Source organism: Coregonus clupeaformis, chromosome 20 (assembly GCF_020615455.1).
Source record: "Coregonus clupeaformis isolate EN_2021a chromosome 20, ASM2061545v1, whole genome shotgun sequence".
NCBI classification, from domain to species: Eukaryota; Metazoa; Chordata; class Actinopteri; order Salmoniformes; family Salmonidae; genus Coregonus; species Coregonus clupeaformis.
In genome coordinates, this window is record NC_059211.1 from 42,322,693 (window position 1) to 42,346,221 (window position 23,529).

At 40.6% G+C, this 23,529-nt stretch overlaps 1 long non-coding RNA gene across 1 annotated transcript in view; it reads right to left on the reverse strand.

Moving 5' to 3' along the window:
- LOC121533426 overlaps window positions 1-23,529 on the reverse strand; it is a 139,678-nt gene that overhangs the window by 112,409 nt on the left and 3,740 nt on the right. The window contains exon 2 of the long non-coding RNA XR_005994459.1: window positions 4,992-5,146. This is a non-coding gene — a long non-coding RNA (uncharacterized LOC121533426). The remainder of the gene's footprint in view (window positions 1-4,991; window positions 5,147-23,529) is intronic.

Consider the following 23,529-nt stretch of genomic DNA (forward strand, 5'->3'; position numbering starts at 1 on the left):
CATTTTCCATCCATCACATGCTGATAGATGCTTGACATTAATTGGACTAAAAAGCAGCCGAGCTCTGGGGCAGGCTGCTACTGTGCTGCTACACAGCCATGTGTGAAGTGGGCCACTCTGAAGTGGCCTTGAGAGGGTGACAAAGAGAGACAGCAAATTACAGTCTACTGATTCAGCCCAAGAGGACATCATAAAACGAATCTGTCAGTTAGCCTGTTAGTGCCTGCAACACTCTGAATGTGTCTACAGACTTCTAGGGCTGGAATTCTATGGAAACCACCATAGCGATGCCTACACAGTGTCTTTGTTTACAAACTACCCATGAACACATCTCTTCTCCACATTTCCAAATACATGATCGGGACTGGTAAGATACTCTTACTGTACCTGTGTGATTGTAGCATAACAATCTAAGTCCTTCATTGTTTGTAAGAACAATGTATAAAACAAAAACATAACTGAGAAAAAATTGTTTAATCATTTGACCAAAGTCCGTTTAAAGGGGCAATCCACAGTTGCTACATCCATTTTTGGACTTATTAATTACATGTACGCATTGATTCTTGAAGAATATAAATGCCTCATAAGCTTAGTTTAACTGTCGTACCCCATTAGAACCCAAAATATATGCTTGTTTTAGTCCAATGTTTGTAAACAATGCAAATGTAAACAAACATAGCATAGCCTCAAGACATGGTTAAAAGTATAATTTTGATATTATGGATGGTCAGTCCTTGCACCCATAGCTCTGTCTATGAATTTGAGTGGTTACATTTCTCCAGCCCCATTCCTCAGCTTTTTACCGAAACAGTGGCAGGGGAGTATTTGTTTCAATTGCAGATTGCCCCTTTAAGGGGATTCTATCATATTTTCAGCACCCCAAATTACAAAGTGGATTTTTTGTATTTTCTCACTTCAGCACTTACTTTAGAAAATACATCTTAAACTGGTTGGAGAGAAATCACGTAACTCTTCCTAGATGTAGCCGTACTCAGTCATCTAAAAAGGTCTGAACATTCAATGTAAGCAAAAAGTAAGTTCACATCCCTGCAGCCGATGTGAAAGCCTGTCCACAATATTGAGACACATCCAAGTGCATTTCGACAGAGCAGATATTCATCCTTTTCCCTCAAACAGATGGCTGTGCTCATTGTGCTGCTGTCACCAGCGACTAAGATTTATGACAGACAATTACAGTGTCTGCCGTTAGCAGCCTCATAAACAGCGCTATTATTTATAGATTGGAGTAATCAATTGACTGCTACTGCTGTTTATCGGATATAAGGCCTTTTGGACAAATGTTCCCCTTGCTGTCTTCACTCAGTATGGCAGCTCTTAATGGCTTGGAACTATAACCTCTCAGAGGGGAAAACACCATGGGAGGATACAGTAAAAAGCAAAAGTGCCCAATTATTCATGAGTGATGCCTTCCCACTTTCAGCTGTCAGTTTGTACACATTACGTCTGGATCCATTCTGCTCCTCTCTAAATAACAGGCTGATGTTTGTCATTCACAGTATGCAAAGAACACAGAAAGCTGAGCAGTTTAAGATAACTAGCGACATCCAGCAGAATGGGGGGAAACAGTGCATTACATTCACAAAAATATGTTTGTTGTTGTCTGGGATCATAACGGCACAGCTAGCAAAGGTGCTACAATTTAAAAAAACACAGACACAAATAAAAGATAGAACAGAGAGAGCTCTGAGTTTTCGGGGATAATAACTCAAATTTCCCCTATGGCACAGCGTTTACATGTGGTAGATACGTTTCAGTCAGCACCCCTGAGTTGTTAATGGCCTCGATTGACCACCTGCAATGATCTGCTCTGCCAGAGCAGAGTGACAGTGAGAGTAAGCACCCTCACATATCCTGCTTTCACAGGATTCAGCACCTGCCATGACACACACACACGTGCATGCCAAATGCATACACATTCTCCCAGCTTCAGCACCCAAACAAGAGAACCCCCATCCCCCATGATGAATGGGCCAGTTGCCAGATGCCCAATTTTCAGTAAGGTCCCTAATTGCAGGTAGACATTTTGCACCACACTTCAGATGTTTTTAGAGACAAGGAAGAAGGAAATCTTTTAAGACTACTGGGGGGGATCTCTTGTGTACAATTAAAATGGCCAGAGAAGGACAAAAGCAGACGTAAGAGCTAACTCTATAAAAAGCAGCCATGGTCCTGCAAACAGTTTATTTATTTATTTTTTACTTTTGCAATACTGTGGATGATTGCCCTCTTCACAATGAGGCTGGATTCTTTTTTCACATTCCAATTAAATGGTAAAAATCCAGCTGTTAAGAGTAGTTCGTTTTGACTGTGTGGGAATAGCTTACATGGGTAACCCAGTGCAGTTCCACTAAACCAACAATGACCATCCTTTTCTAGGAATTACTATGGTACTTTAAGGCAGGTCTTCTAATGCTCTAGTCAACAGCAGAGTATGTTTCCCTGGGCAGCTCCCAATCTACCTTTCTGGCCCTGTTTTACAATGGTGGATATCCTGTCCTGTGGAGTCATAGGCCCTCTATCAGCCGTGGCTGAAGCCTGCTGGAAAACCTAGATTGAGGTCTTAATTCTCAAGTGTCTCCTGGACATCTGGTAACATCATTTTTAAATCCTTCATTTACATTAGAAGATTAAGACAAGACAGACTCTTGAGAGGTCTTTAACCATATTAGTTGCAGCTTTCTCTGGCGCAAGATGGAGTTGCTGACTTTAAAATCAAGTTTTGGGTCTCCTTTGCTGGGGTTTGTCCATAAACCGTTTTAATTTCCTGTATCAGAACTAGCAGGTGTTTAAGACCTCATTATTCCACCAAGCTTCTAAGACAAAGTGGTCTCAGGTTAATCCTACATGGAAATTAAACCCATTCAGATATTCAAATGAAGGAATACCAGCTATGATAACCCTGCCCACATATTAACACATACATGCACAGTGCACACAAAGTTCACCGGTCTCCATTGCATGTCACCTCGCTCTATTAACACCACCGGGAAGAGCAGTCATATTCACATGCAGTTCAGTCACTCGTTGCATGTGATTAATTGCACTGGTTAGTGCAGCGTATGGGTGACTCCCTCGCTGAGTGCCCAGGGGTCAGATAGCTAACCACAGGCCTGGCTCAGCCTCAGAGTAGGCCTAATGACAGGGTCTGTGGGTACCAGGGTGGAAGAGCGGCCCTATCATCTCTGACTGGCAGGCCCCCAGCTCAATGGGCTCTAATTGCCGGTCAGCGTCGCCCCTCCACTCCTCCAGCTCAGCAGCAACTCCTCCTCCCACTTTACCACGCCATTAAGTTCCTCTTGTTGGAGGGCCTGAGGGAAGCTCATACACCCAGCATAATGGAGACAGATTTATCCCTCAACCTTATTTCTGACGTATTCCAGTGTAATTACAAAGACTTATAGAGGTAATTGCTTACAAAGCATCAAACTGACCACATTAATATGATCATTTGTACAGTAAAGAGGTTACGTTTTATCACATTACACCAGTAAGTGACCACCCAAAAAATACTATTTCTCCATAATCTTTTCTATGTTATCTGTCTTGACAGAAAGTACAAGGTATGAATGAAACTCCATTTACTCCCTCACAGGAACACTGGCTGTTATAGAATACTAACAAATCTATGCTAACTCCCCCAAAACCTGCATATCTCTTATATAAAACACTTGAAATGACCCACACAGTAAGCATAGACATAACATATGGTATAGTATTATGGCAACTGAACAGAAAACGATTCCAGAAAAAAACGATGCTTAAAAGATTTAGAAGACAGAGCTTCAAAATAGACGTGTAACATGTCACAATACAGACAAAATACAGGTATTTAAGCCCTGCTATAACATACATATGGCTGCTCACAGTCACACACAAGCCTAAATGGGAAGTCTAGTAAGAATCAATGCAGAGATGAGATGCATACTGGCTGCCTGACTGACTTATTTCCCCAAAGGCTGAAAGATTCCTTTGCTAGTATTGGTTGGCAACAGAGAGTTGACTGATTAAATATTCTTTTGAAATTGAATTTTACCAAGTTATTTGTTCCAGTGCAAATTCTGACATTTCAATCTGCCAAGTGAGAAATCAACTCATTTGAATATTACTCGCTTGTCTATTGTCAACTGAGAATATAGAGGTGGGAACTACACATATGAAACTTGGCAGATAAGAGAAAAAAGTTTCTCAAAAAGTCATCACCTTTTTGAACATACTCAAGAAATGTTGTGTGCATAGGCATATGATTAACACATGAATTAATGACTTGAGAAGATACTTGAGCTAATTCACTTGAGGGAAGTTGAAAGGCAGCACCATAGAAAACAGAACGGACAGTTGGACACCTGGACAGTATCCGACAACCACAATAATCTCAGACTAAGTGTCAAAGAAGACTGATATTAAAATACTAATGATCATTTTACATTATTCATATACAATTTAATTTGTAACATTCCTTGATATCTTTATAGAATGATATGTCATTATATCTTTACAAAATCACAGAAGCTATATCATCAACTTTCACACAGGGGAGTCTTCTATGAACTATTTGTGTATCTCCTCTCATCGGTTAGTAACAAGGATGCTAATTACATCATTACAACTCATTTGTAAGTGCTGCAGTGATTTCCTGCCTTGCCCCTGAGACAGCAGGCTAGGATGCCCTGGGAGGCTTGCCTTACCTTGCCTTCACAGCACCACTCCATTCACATTTCCATGAAGCTACTTAAAGCCCATAGACCTTGTACAGAAGAAGCCTATATTCTGTTCTGAGTTTGAGGCATCAACTCAGTTCCATACATTACATTATGGACCTGGCTCATTGTCTAATACCTGTACTGTGCAGTGAAAAGAGTCCAGAAGCTTAAAAAATGTAATAGTAATATCCCTGTCAGTCAATGTAAATAGCTACAAAACTAAGCATGCCCAGAAAGAAGTATAGCAAGCAGGGAAATAGGACAACTCACCTTCTGAGAGGTATTCCATTGCCTGGCGACTGAAGGGAAAACAACCGGGGAACTCCAGTCTTCAGTGAAAGCTCCTCATCATACCAAGCAGAATAAGGGAACCATGCTCCACTCCCATTTCTTCTGTGGGGGATTGAGCATGACACAAGGGCCGCCTAGAGAGAGAGCAGGTAGAAACATTAAAGCCGGGGCTATTCGCACTACCCGGAACTCGTCTTCACCATTTCACCCCGAAGATGGTAGACTGTGGATGCCTGGCTTGGCACTCCACACAAAACAAACACACAGGGTTTTCAGCACTGTAACCCTGAGTCGGGCCCTGCCTTTGAAATGCTTTCTACCCCACAAGACGGCTTTCATTATCTTCGCAGTCACAGCAAGGCCTAGCTTTAAAAGCTACTGATTTCTTTTTTCATTTAGCCTCCCACACAAAGGAAGGGCATTTTGTAAATGAATTGCTCGTTTCAGACCAACAAAGGGTACTTTCAATGAAAACTCCCCATTTGATTTTGCTCAAATTTGATTACAAGGATTGAAAAACTGGAAGAAAAAGGAGGAAATAAAAAAACAGATGGTGTCCTCATTCAGCGCTCTGAAAGGATTTATCTGTGTGCCTTTATAAACTGTGGCAATACAAAGCGTTTCAGTGGGCTAAAAAAAGAACTTGACAAAATTATTGGTTTGCTGACATGAGCAACTCAAATAAAAGCCTTTTCTCTCCCACTGTCTTTCAGTGAATCGCCTTCTTAGATCAAAATAATGGAGATTAGGTATTTCATTAGAAATTATAGTTGATATGAAGTAGGCTGTCATATTAATAGCAACCTGCCCATGGCCTTCAGTGTGTGCTATTCACCTAGACAATAGAGAGAGATGGGGGCATGTATTGAGCCTCTCATTCAAGCCTGATCAATTTTCCATCATCAAGACAGGAGGGGATTTAACAAAGAAATACACATAGTACTGGTCTGCAGAGCACCCCCAACCTTACACACACACTACAAAACAGTTCAAATTAAACACACAAAAAAACATTTCATAACACAAAAAGATGCATTCTTCCATGAGAGAAAGAGACAGAGATGGGCTGTATAATTCCTTTTCTATGGCCACAATAGGCATTTCAGCCTGTACTTGTTTTTCCTTTGTGGGTAATTACAGGGTTGTGTCTAGCACACACAGAGAGAATAAAGAGAGGGAGCAAACAAGAGAACTTATAAATGTTGTTCATCCCCAGATGGCTGAAAGATGGTTGATGTGTCAATCAGTTGTTGAACCTCAAAAGAAGAACCCACTGTAGTGTTCGATGGCCACAATTGATCACACAACACATTTTCTCAAATCAGGTAGGCTACTATGCATTATTAGCTACATAATTGTAACGTGATATGGGATGCTCCATATCCATTACAGCTTAGCTAATGTAATGTAAAGCCCCTGCACCCATTTTTCAACGAACCTTTTCTTGGTGATACTTTCTTCGTTCTCGATTCGGAAGAAAACTGTCTTTTATAAACGTCCGTGTCCAGTTGCAGGTCATTCTCCAAAAACCAGAGAAAATTCAGAAAATTATTAAATCCACTTTTTGCACTGCCATCTTAGCTGCCGCACATCTCGCATTTCCCAACATCTTTGCAGGAACTAGTCGCTTCTATGTGACGTGTCCATGTGTAGAAGTAGATGAGTGTGTCACACAGTGCGACCAAAACAAAGCTCTACACCAGGGTTCTTCAATTCCGGTCCTGGAGGGCCGAAACACTTCTGTTTTTTATTTATACCTGGTAGTTAATTGCACTCACCTGGTGTCCCAGGTCTGAATTAGCCCCTGATTAGAAGGAGAGGATGAAAAACAGAGGTGTTTCGGCCCTCTAGGACCGGAATTGAAGAACCCTGCTCTACACACATGCAAGAGGCATTTCTCACTCCAAACAAAAAGTGGATTTAATATTTTTCTGAATTTTCTATGGTTTTTGGAGAACCACCTGCAACTGGACATGTTTATAACAGACAAGTTTCTTCTGAATCGAGAACGAAGAAAGTATCGCCAAGAAAAGGTTAGTTGAAAAATGGGCGCCAGGGCTTTCCTTTACATTAGCTAAGCTGTAATGGATATGGAGCATCACATCACGTTACATTTCTGTAGCTAATGCATTATTTATTTTGACAAGGAGCTCAGGGGCGTCATGCACCCAATATTTTAGAGGATGGATGTGAGGATGGACGGGGGGTGGTCTTGAGGAGGGCTGCATTTTTCAAACACCTGAAACTGCTTTTTCCTGCAATCTAGAGCCATAATCATTATGCCTAATTCTATGTTAAAAATATGTATATTTATCTGAAAAGGTTATCTAAGCATACAGTGGGGAAAAAAAGTATTTAGTCAGCCACCAATTGTGCAAGTTCTCCCACTTAAAAAGATGAGAGAGGCCTGTAATTTTCATCATAGGTACACGTCAACTATGACAGACAAAATGGAGAATTTTTTTCTCCAGAAAATCACATTGTAGGATTTTTAATGAATTTATTTGCAAATTATGGTGGAAAATAAGTATTTGGTCAATAACAAAAGTTTCTCAATACTTTGTTATATACCCTTTGTTGGCAATGACACAGGTCAAACGTTTTCTGTAAGTCTTCACAAGGTTTTCACACACTGTTGCTGGTATTTTGGCCCATTCCTCCATGCAGATCTCCTCTAGAGCAGTGATGTTTTGGGGCTGTCGCTGGGCAACACGGACTTTCAACTCCCTCCAAAGATTTTCTATGGGGTTGAGATCTGGAGACTGGCTAGGCCACTCCAGGACCTTGAAATGCTTCTACGAAGCCACTCCTTCGTTGCCCGGGCGGTGTGTTTGGGATCATTGTCATGCTGAAAGACCCAGCCACGTTTCATCTTCAATGCCCTTGCTGATGGAAGGAGGTTTTCACTCAAAATCTGACGATACATGGCCCCATTCATTCTTTCCTTTACACGGATCAGTCGTCCTGGTCACTTTGCAGAAAAACTGCCCCAAAGCATGATGTTTCCACCCCCATGCTTCACAGTAGGTATGGTGTTCTTTGGATGCAACTCAGCATTCTTTGTCCTCCAAACACGACGAGTTGAGTTTTTACCAAAAAGTTCTATTTTGGTTTCATCTGACCATATGACATTCTCCCAATCCTCTTCTGGATCATCCAAATGCACTCTAGCAAACTTCAGACGGGCCTGGACATGTACTGGCTTAAGCAGGGGGACACGTCTGGCACTGCAGGATTTGAGTCTCTGGCGGCGTAGTGTGTTACTGATGGTAGGCTTTGTTACTTTGGTCCCAGCTCTCTGCAGGTCATTCACTAGGTCCCCCCCCTGTGGTTCTGGGATTTTTGCTCACCGTTCTTGTGATCATTTTGACCCCACGGGGTGAGATCTTGCGTGGAGCCCCAGATCGAGGGAGATTATCAGTGGTCTTGTATGTCTTCCATTTCCTAATAATTGCTCCCACAGTTGATTACTTCAAACCAAGCTGCTTACCTATTGCAGATTCAGTCTTCCCAGCCTGGTGCAGGTCTACAATTTTGTTTCTGGTGTCCTTTGACAGCTCTTTGGTCTTGGCCATAGTGGAGTTTGGAGTGTGACTGTTTGAGGTTGTGGACAGGTGTCTTTTATACTGATAACAAGTTCAAACAGGTGCCATTAATACAGGTAACGAGTGGAGGACAGAGGAGCCTCTTAAAGAAGAAGTTACAGGTCTGTGAGAGCCAGAAATCTTGCTTGTTTGTAGGTGACCAAATACTTATTTTCCACCATAATTTGCAAATAAATTCATTAAAAATCCTACAATGTGATTTCCAGGATTTTTTTTTCTCAATTTGTCTGTCATAGTTGATGTGTACCTATGATGAAAATTACAGGCCTCTCTCATCTTTTTAAGTGGGAGAACTTGCACAATTGGTGGCTGACTAAATACTTTTTTTCCCCACTGTACCTCTTTACCTGTTCAATTGTCATTTTAATTAATGATACACATTGATTCTTTAAGGACTTTTATGCCTTAGGAGTTTAGTACAACTGCCACACTGGTATATACAATAGTATCATATTCCTAACCCAAGAATTAAAGCAATTTGAGTATTTTCTAAAGTTTAGCAACCTTGCCAGCAGGCTTGCCAGCTAAAATACTTAGAAAAGCTACTTTAACTTGAATGATAGCCTGAAATGTCTTGGTAGCTATACCATTACACATTTAAAATATATTTTGTGGATGCATTTTAGTATACATGTGAAATAGAAAGAATTTGACAAATAATGTATTTATTTGTACATTTTGAAATGCATTTTAATGCGTGACATACAGTCAGGTCCATAGGTATTTGGACAGTGACACAATTTGCATAATTTTGGCTCTGTACGCCACCACAATGGATTTGAAAGGAAACAATCAAGATGTGCTTTAAGTGTAGACTTTCATCATTAATTTAAGGGTTTTGTCAAAATTATTGTATGAACCTTGTAGGAATTACAACCAATTTTAGGGGCTCATAAGTAATTGGACAAACTAACATAATCATAAATTAAATTGTGAGTTTTAATACTTGGTTGCAAATCCTTTGCAGTCAATGACTGCCTGAAGTCTGGAACCCATAGACATCACCAGATGCTGGGTTTCTTCCCTGGTGATCCTCTGCCAGGCCTTTACTGCAGCTGTCTTCAGTTCCTGCATGTTCTTGGGGCGTTTTGCCTTCAGTAAGTGAAATGCATGCTCAATTCGATTCAGGTCAGGTGATTGACTTGGCCATTGCAGAACATTCCGATTCTTTGCCTTAAAAAAGTATTGGGTTGCTTTCACAATATGCTTCGGGTCATTGTCCATCTGCACTGTAAAGCGCCGTCCAATGAGTTTTGAATCTGAGCAGATAATATAGCCCTAAACACTTCAGAATTCATCCTGCTGCTTTTGTCAACAGTCACATCATCAATAAATACAAGGGAACCAGTTCCATTGGCAGCCATACATGCCCACGCCATAACACTACCTCCACCATGCTTCACAGAAGAGGTGGTATGCTTCGGATCATGAGCAGTTCCTTCCCTTCTCCATACTCTTCTCTTCCCATCATTCTGGTACAAGTTGACCTTTGTCTCATCTGTCCATTGGACGTTGTTCCAGAACTGTACAGTCTTTTTTAGATGTTTTTTGGCAAACTCTAATCTGGTCTTCCTGTTTTTGAGGCTTACCAATGGTTTACATCTTGTGGTAAACCCTCTGGATTTACTCTGGTGAAGTCTTCTCTTGATTGTTGACTTTGACACAGATATGCTAGTCTCCCGAGTGGCGCAGTGGTCTAAGGCACTGCATCGCAGTGCTAGCTGTGCCACTAGAGATCCTGGTTCGAATCCAGGCTCTGTCGTAGCCGGCCGCGACCGGGAGACCCATGGGGCGGCGCACAATTCGTCCAGGGTAGGGGAGGGAATGGCCGGCAGGGATGTAGCTCAGTTGGTAGAGCATGGCGTTTGCAACGCCAGGGTTGTGGGTTTGATTCCCACACGGGGCCAGTATAAACAAATAAAATAATGTATGCACTCACTAACTGTAAGTCGCTCTGGATAAGAGCATCTGCTAAATGACTGAAATGTAAATGTATATGCCTACCTCCTGGAGGGTGTTCTTGATCTGGCCAACTGTTGTGAAGGGGTTTTTCTTCACCAGGGATATCATTATTCTGTCATCCATCACAGTTGTTCTCTGTGGTCTTCCGGGCCTTTTGGTGTTCCTGAGCTCACCAGTGCGTTCTTTCTTTTTAAGAATATACCAAATAGTTGATTTGGCCACACCTAATGTTTTTGCTATCTCTGATGGGTTTGTTTAGATTTTTCAGCCTAATGATGGCTTGCTTCACTGGCAGTGACAGCTCTTTGGACTTCATATTGAGGGTTAACAGCAACAGATTCCAAATGCAAATGCCACACTTGAAATCAACTCTAGACCTTTTATCTGCTTACTTGTAAATGAACTAATGAGGGAATAACACACACCTGGCCATGGAACAGCTGAGCAGCCAATTGTCCAATTACCTTTGGTCCCTTAAAGAGAGGGGGACCACATATAAAAGTGCTGTAATTCCTACACCGTTCCCCCGATTTTGATGTAAATACCCTAAAATGAAAGCTGAAAGTCTGCACTTTCAGCTCATATTCATTATTTAATTTCAACTCCAATATGCTGTGGTAGACAGCTAAAATAATCATAACTTGGTCAATGTCCAAATATTTATGGACCAGACTGTACATTTGTAAATGTATTTGGAATACACACATTTGACTGCAAATGTGTTATTTGGCCATTTTATAAAATATTTTACATGTATTTAACAAATTTCACATTTTATTTTGGTATGGGTTGGGAGATTGGGAACCTGTCTAGCTGGCTAGATAACGCCAACTTCATTAGATTGCTAGGTGGCTAGTATTACAGAGAAACAACAAAACAGTTTTGCTTTATTTATTCGTCAAGAAGGAATCAATAGGCTACATAGCTTGATCAAATTAATTTACAAACATACCTACTGCGAGTCCTGCCCATCACCGGCAGCTAAAATCAAATCAAACGCTGTGTGTGTTACTCGACACTCTCTCTCCTCCTCTACTGACCGATACTGTCTGCAGGCATATCTGCTCCGTGGTGCACCTTGAAAGAAACCACTTACTTGGGAGAATAGCGTGGGGGGGTTACTCTTTGCCTGGTCCAGTCATTGTGCCCCCTCTACAAAATACCGCTGACAGATGTTTTTTATAAATAATTATGATCAAACGTAGGCTTAAAAATAAAGTTTAGTAATTAATTCAACATAAAAAAACCTTGGGTGATGCACAGCAACCATTTTGTGCTAAAACACTCACCACACATCAGCTAGCATGGTGGAGAGGTGAGGAGAGATCTATGCCAATTAGGAGTGAGGGGGGTGATTAGGTGGCCATGATGGAATTTTGGTATTTTATTAGGATCCCCATTAGCTATTGCGAAAGCAGCAGCTACTCTTCCTGGGGTCAGTGGTGTAAAGCACTTAAAAGTACAAATACTTTAAAGTACTACTTAAGTCGTTTTTGGGGGTATCTGTACTTTACTATTTATATTTTTGACAACTTTTACTTTAACTCCACTACATTTCTAATGAAAATAATGTAATTTTTGCTCTATACATTTTCACTGACACCCTAAAGTACTGGTTACATTTTAAATGCTTAGCAGGACAGGAAAATGGTCCAATTCACGCATCAAGATAACATCTCTGGTTATCCCTACTGCCTCTGATCTGGCGGACTCACTAAACACAAATGCTTCGTTTGTAAATTATGTCTGAGTGTTGGAGTGTGCCCCTGGCTATCCGTAAGTTTTTTTTTTTTTAAGAAAATTGTGCTGTCTGGTTTGCTTAATATAATGAATTTGAAATTATTTATACTTTTACATTTACTTTTGATACTTAAGTATATTTGAGCAATTACATTTACATTTTATACTTAAGTATATTTAAAACCAAATACTTTTCTTACTCAAGTAGTATTTTACTGCATGACTTTCACTTTTACTTGAGTCATTTTCTATTAAGGTATCTTTACTTTTACTCAAGTATGACAATTGGGTAGTTTTTCCACCACTGCCTGAGGTCCACACAAAACTTGAAACATGACATAATACAGAACATTAATAGACATGAACAGCTCAAGGACAGAACCACATACATTTTAAAACGGCACACATAGCCTACATCTCAATACATACACATAAAATATCTAGGTCAAATAGGGGAGAGGCATTGTGCCGTGAGGTGTCAGTTTATGCGTTTTTTTTAAGCCCGGTTTGCTGTTCATTTGAGCAATATGAGATGGAAGGGAGTTCCATGCAATATTGGCTCTATATAATTCTGTACGTTTTCTTGAATTTGTTCTGGATTTTGGGACAGTGAAAAGACCCCTGGTGGCATGTCTGGTGGGGTAAGTGTGTGTGTCAGAGCTGTGTGTAAGTTGACTATGCAAACAATTTGGAATTTCCAACACATTAATGTTTCTTATAAAAATAAAAAGTGATGCAGTCAGTCTCTCCTCAACTCTTATCCAAGAGAGACTGGCATGCATAGTATTTATATTAGCTCTCTGAATACAATGAAGAGCAAGACGTGCCACTCTGTTCTGGGCCAGCTGCAGCTTAACCAGGTCTTTCTTTGCAGCACTTGACCACATGACTGGACAATAATCAAGATAAGACAAAACTGTCTTATCCCCTGTAGCTCAGTTGGTAGAGCATGGCGCTTGCAACGCCAGGGTTGTGGGTTTGTTTCCCACGGGGGGCCAGTATGAAAATGTATAAACTCACTAACTGTAAATGACTAAAATGTAAAAAACTAGAGCCTGCAGGACTTTCTTTTTGGAGTCTGGTGTAAAAAAAAAGCAGAGCATCTCTTTATTATGGACAGACCTCTTCCCATCTTTACAACCATTGAATCTATATGTTTCGACCATGACAGTTTACAATCTAAGGTAACACCAAGTAATTTAGTTTCCTCAACTTGTTCAACAGCCACACCATTCATTACCAGATGCAACTCCTTGTTAAGGGTTTCAGTTACTCCATTAGCTGTGGTTGCTGATGCGTATATTGTTTGATGCCAGTGGCAGGTCACTGGTAAAAATAGAAAAGAGTAGAGGGCCTAGAGAGCTGCCCTGTGGTACACCACACCGTACATGTTTGACATTACAGAAGCTTCCATTAAAGAAAACCCTCTGAGTTATATTAGATAGATAGCTCTGAATTCACTACATGACAAAGGTTGAAAAGCCATAAATAGTAAGTTCTCAACAACAGGTTATGATCAATAATATCAAAGGCTGCACTTAAATCTAACAGTACAGCTCCCACAATCTTCTTATTATACATTTCTTTCAACCAATCATCAATCATTTGTGTCAGTGCAGTACATGTTGAGTGCCCTTCTCTATAAGCATGCTGAAAGACAGTTGTCAATTTGTTTTCAGAGAAATAGCATTGTATTTTGTCAAACACCACTTTTTCCAACAGTTTGCTAAGAGCTGGCAGCAAGCTGATAGGTCGCTGTTAGAACCAGTAAAGGCTGCTTTACCACTGTTGTGTAGCATAATTACTTTGGCTTCCCTCCAGGCCTGAGGACAAACACCTTCCTCTAGAAAAAGTATTTGCCCCCTTTCTGATTTTCTCAATTTTTGCATATTTGTATACTGAATGTTATCAGATCTTCAACCAAAACCTAATATTAGATAAAGGGAACCTGAGTTTACAAATAACAACAACAACAACAAAAAATACACTTATTTTATTTATTGAATTAACAAAGTTATGCAACACCCAATTCCCCTGTGTGAAAAAGTAATTGCCCCCTTACACTCAATAACTGGTTGTGCCACCTTTAGCTGCAATGACTGCAACCAAATGCTTCCTGTAGTTATTGATCAGTCTCTGACATCGCTGTGGAGGAATTTTGGCCCACTATTGCATGCAGAACTACTTTAACTCAGGGACATTTGTGGGTTTTCAAGCATGAACTGCTCGTTTCAAGTCCTGCCACAACATCTCAATTGGGATTAGGTCTGGACTTTGACTAGGCCATTCCAAAACTTCAAATGTGTTGCTTTTTAGCCATTTTCATTTAGATTTGATTGTGTGTTTTGGATCATTGTCTTGCTGCATGACCCAGCTGCGCTTCAGCTTCAGCTCACAGACGGATGGCCTGACATTCTCCTATAGAATTATCTGATACAGAGCCGAATTCATGGTTCCTTCTATTAAGGCAAGTCGTCCAGGTCCTGAGGCAGCAAAGCCTCCCCAAACTATCACACTACGACCACCATGCTTGACCTCTTGTTGGTATTAGAAACGCAAGACGTTTCATCACAATCGCCTTATCATTGAAAATGTTCACAATTCATTTGTTCTCGCATTTCAAAATTATTTCCTTGCAATATATATATTTTTTGCTGTCAATACTTTTGGGTTTATGTTTTCTTTCAATTCAATTTTTTTTGCTTACAATACTAAGAATTGTGTTCTCAACTTCAGAAGTTTTGCTTGATATTAATGGCACAAAAGTAACTCCATAAGTTTGCACCTGGTGAAAAGGGATTGCATTTGTTTTGAAACCAGGCTGCCTCCTGGGTGTGAGCCTGGGTGTGAGCCTGGGTGTGAGCCTGGGTGGGAGCCGGCTAAGTCGGCTCAAAAGAAAGTGATGTAAAACATTGTTTGTTTATTACAATGTTTTTACAATGTCTCCAACCCTGATATCAGACACTCACAAAGTGAAATCATATGTGTGTACATTGAACAATCAATTGGTGAGCCTCAAATATTACATTCATATGTACACTGAGTGTACAAAACATTAGGAACCCCTGCTCTTTCCATGACAGACTGACCAGGTCAATCCAGATGAAAGCTATGATCCCTTATTGATGTCACCTGTTAAATTCACTTATATCAGTGTAGATGAAGGGGAGGAGACAGGTTAAAGAAGGATTATTAAGCCTTGAGACAATTGAGACATGGATTGTGTATGTGTGCCATTCAGAGGGTGAATGGGCAAGACAAAATATTTAAGTGCCTTTGGGACGGGGTATGGTAGTAGGTGACAAGCGCACTGGTTTGAGTGTGTCAAGAACTGCAATGCTGCTGGTTTTTTCAAACTCAACAGTTTCCTATGTGTATCAAGAATGCTCCACCACCCAAAGGACATCCAGCCAACTTGACACAACTGTGGGAAGCATTGGAGTCTTCATGGGCCAGCATCCCTGGGGAACGCTTTCGACACCTTGTAGTCCATGTCTCGACGAATTGAGGCTGGGGGGTGGAACTCAATATTAGGAAGATGTTCCTAATGTTTTGTACACTCAGTGTACAGTGGGGAAAAAAAGTATTTAGTCAGCCACCAATTGTGCAAGTTCTCCCACTTAAAAAGATGAGAGAGGCCTGTAATTTTCATCATAGGTACACGTCAACTATGACAGACAAAATGAGAAAAAAATTCCAGAAAATCACATTGTAGGATTTTTTATGAATTTATTTGCAAATTATGGTGGAAAATAAGTATTTGGTCAATAACTAAAGTTTCTCAATACTTTGTTATATACCCTTTGTTGGCAATGACACAGGTCAAATGTTTTCTGTAAGTCTTCACATGGTTTTCACACACTGTTGCTGGTATTTTGGCCCATTCCTCCATGCAGATCTCCTCTAGAGCAGTGATGTTTTGGGGCTGTTGCTGGGCAACACAGACTTTCAACTCCCTCCAAAGATTTTCTATGGGGTTGAGATCTGGAGACTGGCTAGGCCACTCCAGGACCTTGAAATGCTTCTTACGAAGCCACTCCTTCGTTGCCCGGGCGGTGTGTTTGGGATCATTGTCATGCTGAAAGACCCAGCCACGTTTCATCTTCAATGCCCTTGCTGATGGAAGGAGGTTTTCACTCAAAATCTGACGATACATGGCCCCATTCATTCTTTCCTTTACACGGATCAGTCGTCCTGGTCCCTTTGCAGAAAAACAGCCCCAAAGCATGTTTCCACCCCCATGCTTCACAGTAGGTATGGTGTTCTTTGGATGCAACTCAGCATTCTTTGTCCTCCAAACACGACGAGTTGAGTTTTTACCAAAAAGTTCTATTTTGGTTTCATCTGACCATATGACATTCTCCCAATCCTCTTCTGGATCATCCAAATGCACTCTAGCAAACTTCAGACGGGCCTGGACATGTACTGGCTTAAGCAGGGGGACACGTCTGGCACTGCAGGATTTGAGTCCCTGGCGGCGTAGTGTGTTACTGATGGTAGGCTTTGTTACTTTGGTCCCAGCTCTCTGCAGGTCATTCACTAGGTCCCCCCGTGTGGTTCTGGGATTTTTGCTCACCGTTCTTGTGATCATTTTGACCCCACGGGGTGAGATCTTGCGTGGAGCCCCAGATCGAGGGAGATTATCAGTGGTCTTGTATGTCTTCCATTACCTAATAATTGCTCCCACAGTTGATTACTTCAAACCAAGCTGCTTACCTATTGCAGATTCAGTCTTCCCAGCCTGGTGCAGGTCTACCATTTTGTTTCTGGTGTCCTTTGACAGCTCTTTGGTCTTGGCCATAGTGGAGTTTGGAGTGTGACTGTTTGAGGTTGTGGACAGGTGTCTTTTATACTGATAACAAGTTCAAACAGGTGCCATTAATACAGGTAACGAGTGGAGGACAGAGGAGTCTCTTAAAGAAGAAGTTACAGGTCTGTGAGAGCCAGAAATCTTGCTTGTTTGTAGGTGACCAAATACTTATTTTCCACCATAATTTGCAAATAAATTCATTAAAAATCCTACAATGTGATTTTCTGGAAAAAAAATTCTCAATTTGTCTGTCATAGTTGACGTGTACCTATGATGAAAATTACAGGCCTCTCTCATCTTTTTAAGTGGGAGAACTTGCACAATTGGTGGCTGACTAAATACTTTTTTTCCCCACTGTATATATCCACTGTATAGCCTCCATGAATCGCAGCAAAGTTGGTTCCTGTTTCAGTCACATCTTTGGCAGGGGTTAAAGTAGATTTAATTTCTTCCCAGTGTGGTGAAACTGATGGTTTGTCGTGAACTGATGGCTTCTATGGTTGTGGCTAGATGGAGTTCAGCTACGGACAGAAGTGGCTTTACGTAGCAGATTAGGAGAACTAACGCAGCAGATTAGGATAATTAACGTAGCAGGTTAGGAGAATTAGGTTAAGGTTAGGAAAAGGGTTAGGCTTAGCTAAAATGCTCCTGTTGTCCCTAATGCAACAACTAAATTGAGCTGTACTCCATCTAGCCACAAACGTAGAAGCCATCAGTTCTGAGAAACCATCAGTATCTCCACACCAGCTTACTTTCAACCCTGGTCTTTGGTCACATTCATGTGGGTCAAACAAAAACACCCTAATGATTGGTTGACAATAGAGCCTACCACAATGCAGGCAATGGCTGCTGCCTGCAGGATGAAGTTGACAAAGAGCAACTGCAGAAACTTGCAATCAACTGAAGTTAAAACTTCATGACTGTTGATCACGTGGCTTTTGTAAAGTTCATGCAGTCTACATATAGGTGCAGGTCGGACAGTTTTTATTCCCAAATGCAACACACTGAAAAGTGGTGACCAATGAAGGTGGCAAAACTGATCAGCTCAAACTCGCTCAATATGACCAGTTCCAAAACTGAGATTTGCGAGATTTAGGGAAAACTATTATGTTCCTAAATCCTTGGATATTTGAGGGTTGGGTTTTGATTTCAATCATGCCCAGTCATGCCCACTAACACGGGGTGGTAATGCTGTGTTCGTAACCAGGTGGGAATTTACCAGTTGTGAAGTCATAAATATCAGTTGGATGCATTCACGTGTTTTGAACTCATTGAGAAACGCTGATTGGCTAATGGCCAACAAGCTGCGTCAACCATGAACTAAAAGTACCGCTATCATGCTTGTACACAAATTATAGTGTTCAAAAACCATAGATTACTTTTTATAAATAATGTTTTATTGTTGCATTTAACTGCCGAAAATGCTGTTATCGAGGTGACGTCAGAGGTTAGCATGTGGGAGAAGTTGCAGCTCAGGATGATAGACGAATTTCCCACTAGTAATTACCAGTTTGAGGGCCATTCAAGTGGATTTGTCCCAGTCGTATGTGGTAAATTCCCTCTTTCCACTTGGTTACGAACACAGCATAATGCCTAGGGAGAATTATCATGCAAGGGGAAACAGCTGCGCTGAGTGTGCTCTATCCAATCAACCAACAGAATCAACCTACAGAAATACATGAGACAGCAATACATAGACATCGTTGCCAATGTTAGGTTGAAAGAAGGAGACTTGGTGTTTATAAAAGGCTTGGATTTTTTCCAACTCAAACATCCTCATATTTGTGAGCTGACGTTAGAATCACAAACACAACTGTCATCAAAGATAGAGGTTGTGTTCCCCTTCTCAGATGCTTCTAACGCATGCCAGATATTACCACGCCTGGATAGGAAGGTTATTTTCCTTATCAGCTAACCACATATTATGTTATAGCAATCTGTTGTCCGAAGGCACAGTCAATGATGTGACATGCAATGTCTGAGCAGAGGAACATGACCAGATACTGATACTCTAGAATTTAGGAAATGCTCGGCGGTTGGGATTCTTGACGAATCACATTTACGTTGTCATGCTGCGTCACACGGTTGCTAAGCCATTCGTCACGCCTACGGTGGCTGTTTGGGATATTTCAAGTAAAGAGGAAGCATAGAGACAGATAGAGGACTCTAGTGCCCAAAAGCCAGTTTTAGCATGGGCAGCGACATTGAGGTCTTTCACCATTTTCAAGTAGTAAACTGGATGGGATTTCCTTTGGTTTAATGAAGGAACACACAATTCCATCCAGGTCACCAGGAGGGATCAGCCAATTAATTGTACTCGTGAGGAAACATTCCATAACTGCAGGTGGCAGTAAATCGCCAAACTTGGCTTTATACCTCTTCAAACAACACACTCTAGGTGGCAGTGTGCACCCTTTCCGTTTTTAGTAGTAAAAAATTAAATTGACTACCACAAAATAGAGCCCCACAGTGGCTCACATAATACCCATAAAACCTAGCGGTCAAACAGGGAAATGGTTCCAATTGTTTTTCCACCATTCATTTTTCCCATAGGGGATTTTAGAAACACTTAAAATAAGGGCTGTGTTTCGTGTAGGCTTACCCTGGCGTGGCGTTTTGATAACCATGTAAGTCTCTCCCGGACAAGGTGACTTTTATCAATATATTCAGCCCAATTTACTCTCAGATCTGAAAATGCTAATTAGGATCAAAGTAGGCATCATGCAAGACTACAAATCTCTGCAAGCTCCTGCACGTAATCTCTAGCAGACACCTTTGCTAACAGGTATTGTGTCAATTTAAAACTTGCACAAGACAGTTCACAGAATTGTACATTTAAAGACATTTAGCCAATTTATTCAGTACTAAATTTAGCTAACATTAGATAGTTAATCCAGAGATTCTTACCTTTTCCTCAATTCGGCAGTCTCGTCTAGATCATCATGGCATTTGTAGTTCTTTATGATAGCCACATTATCAGCTAGTTAGCGTAAACATTTTTTGGGGTAAATACAGACAAATAGATTGATAAAAGTCACCTTGTCCTAGAGAGATTTACACGTTTTCAAAACGTCACACCAGGGTAAGCCTACACTAAACACAGCCCTTAAGTGTTTCTAAAATCCCCTATGGGAAAAATGAATGGTGGAAAAACGATTGGAACCATTTCCTTGTTTGACCGCTAGGTTTTATGGGTATTATGATTTATACTGTGGTATTCTATGGAGATAGCCTCAATGGCGCTGCTTGTGCTCTCACAGATGCCATAATGGGACAGATACAATGATGTGATCAGTGTTGGGGAGTAGTGAAGTTTGCAGTTTGCAGTTGTGTCTAAAAAACACTATTTTGCTCAAAAAGTCTTTTTTTTTACCCTTTAGTGTGTGTACTTTACTGTATTTATACTTGGGATATCGCTTTTCAACAGTAACAGTTCAAAAATCACTGGAGGACGTCTTTAAATGTAATTGCTACCACCTGGGATCTGACCACTGAGGTTAAGTGGCTTGCGAAAGTATTCACCCCCCTTGGCATTTTTCCTATTTTGTTGCCTTACAACCTGGAATTAAAATTGATTTTTGGGGGGTTTGTATCATTTGATTTACACAATATGCCTACCACTTAGAAGATGCAAAATATTTTGTATTGTGAAACAAACAAGAAATAAGAAAAAAAAAACAGAAAACTTGAGCGTGCATACCTATTCACAGCTCCTTCAAGTTGGATGGGTTCCGCTGGTGTACAGCAATTTTTAAGTCATACCACAGATTCTCAATTGGATTGAGGTCTGGGCTTTGACTAGGCCATTCCAAGACATTTAAATGTTTCCCCTTAAACCACTTGAGTGTTGCTTTAGCAGTATGCTTAGGGTCATTGTCCTGCTGGAAGGTGAACCTCCGTCCCAGTCTCAAAGCTCTGGAAGACTGAAACAGGTTTCCCTCAAGAATTTCCCTGTATTTAGCGCCATCCACCCTGCCGATGAAAAACATCCCCACAGCATGATGCTGCCACCACCATGCTTCACTGTGGGGATGGTGTTCTCGGGGTGATGAGAGGTGTTGGGTTTGCGCCAGACATAGCATTGTCCTTGATGGCCAAAAAGCTCAATTTTAGTCTCATCTGACCAGAGTACCTTCTTCCATATGTTTGGGGAGTCTCCCACATGTCTTTTGGCGAACACCAAATGTGTTTGCTTATTTTTTTCTTTAAGCAATGGTTTTTTTCTGGCCACTCTTCCAGTTCTGTGGAGTGTACGACTTAAAGTGGTCCTATGGACAGATACTCCAATCTCCGCTGTGGAGCTTTGCAGCTCCTTCAGGGTTATCTTTGGTCTCTTTGTTGCCTCTCTGATTAATGCCCTCCTTGCCTGGTCCGTGAGTTTTGGTGGGAGGCCCTCTCTTGGCAGGTTTGTTGTGGTGTCATATTCTTTCAATTTTTTTTATAATGGATTTAATGGTGCTCCGTGGGATGTTCAAAGTTTCTGATATTTTTTTATAACCCAACCCTGATCTGTACTTCTCTACAACTTTGTCCCTGACCTATTTGGAGAGCTCCTTGGTCTTCATGGTGCCGTTTGCTTGGTGGTGCCCCTTGCTTAGTGGTGTTGCAGACTCTGGGGCCTTTCAGAACACGTGTATATATACTGAGATCATGTTTAATAATTAATAATATAATCATGTGACACTTAGATTGCACACAGGTGGACTTTATTTAACTAATTATGTGACTTCTGAAGGTAATTGGTTGCACCAGATCTTATTTAGGGGTTTCATAGCAAAGGGGGTGAATACATACAGTATGCACGCACCACTTTTCCGTTATTAATTCTTTAGCATTTTTTGAAACAAGTTTTAAAAAATTTCACTTCACCAATTTGGACTATTTTGTGTGTCCATTACATGAAATCAAAATCAAAATCCATTTAAATTATAGGAAAAACGCCAAGAGGGATGAATACATTTGCAAGGCACTGTATAAGGGAGCTGACAGAAGCACAAGGGTGTGTTCAAGATCAACTCTGTTACATTGATAAACTTCTGAAATTAATAGGGGGAAATGTTGTATAATCGATTTGTGATTGGTTTCAAGTGTGTGACGTTACTAGCCTGTGCATAGGAATCACTTTTTTATACCATCAATAAATAATTTAGGTCTTGTGAGCACTGTAAATAGTCACCAGGTTTAATTGTATTTGCAATACCTGGGTTCGCTAGTTTTTAATCAGTGCTATTGATTGATAACATTGCAATACATCTAGGCTAAACATGCATTATCTTCTATTCCCTGAGGGAACTGGATAACCATATAGTATCACTTTACAGTGCCTTCAGAAAGTATTCACACCCCTTGACTTTTCCACATTTTGTTGTGTTGCAGCCTGAATTTAAAAATGATTAAATGTAGATGTTTTTGTCACTGGCCTACACACAATACCCCATCATGTCAAAGTGGAATTATGTTTTTCAAAACAAAATTATTAAAAAATGATCAATAAATATTCAACCGCTTTGTTATGGCAAGCATAAATAAGTTCAGCAGTAAAGATATTCTTCACAAATTGCATAATAAGTTGCATGGACTCATTCCGTGTTCAATAATAGTGGTTAACATGATTTTTGAATGACTACCCCATCTCTGTATCCCACACATACTATTATCTGTACGGTCCCTCAATCAAGTTGTGAATTTCAAGCACAGATTCAACCACAAAGAACAGGGAGGTTTTTCAATGCCTCGCAAAGAAGGGCACCTACTGGTAGATGTGTAAGAAATTGAAAAAGCAGATGCCGAATATTCCTTTGAGCAGGGTGAAGTTATTAATTAGGCTTTGGATGGTGCATCAATACACTCAGTCACTACGAAGATACAGGTGTCCTTCCCAACTCTGTTGCCGGAGAGGAAAGAAACCGCTCAGGGATTTCACCATAGGGCTAATGGTGATTTTAAAACAGTTACAGAGTTTAATGGTTGTTATAGGAGAAGACTGAGGATGGATCAACAACATTGTAGTTACTCCACAATACTAACCTAATTGACAGAGTGAAAAGAAGGACGCCTGTACAGAATAAAATATTCTGAAACATCAGTGCTAGAAAAAGTACCCAATTGTCATACTTGAGTAAAAGTAAAGATGATTTGATAGAAAATGACTCAAGTAAAAGTGAAAGTCACCCAGTAAAATACTACTTGAGTAAAAGTCTAAAAGTATTTGGTTTTAAATATACTTAAGTATCAAAAGTAAATGTAATTGCTAAAATATACTTAAGTATCAAAAGTAAATGTATAAATAATTTCCAATTCATTATATTAAACAAACGATTTTCTAGTTTTTTAAAATTTACGGATAGCCAGGGGCACACTCCAACAATAATTTACAAACGAAGCATTTGTGTTCAGTGAG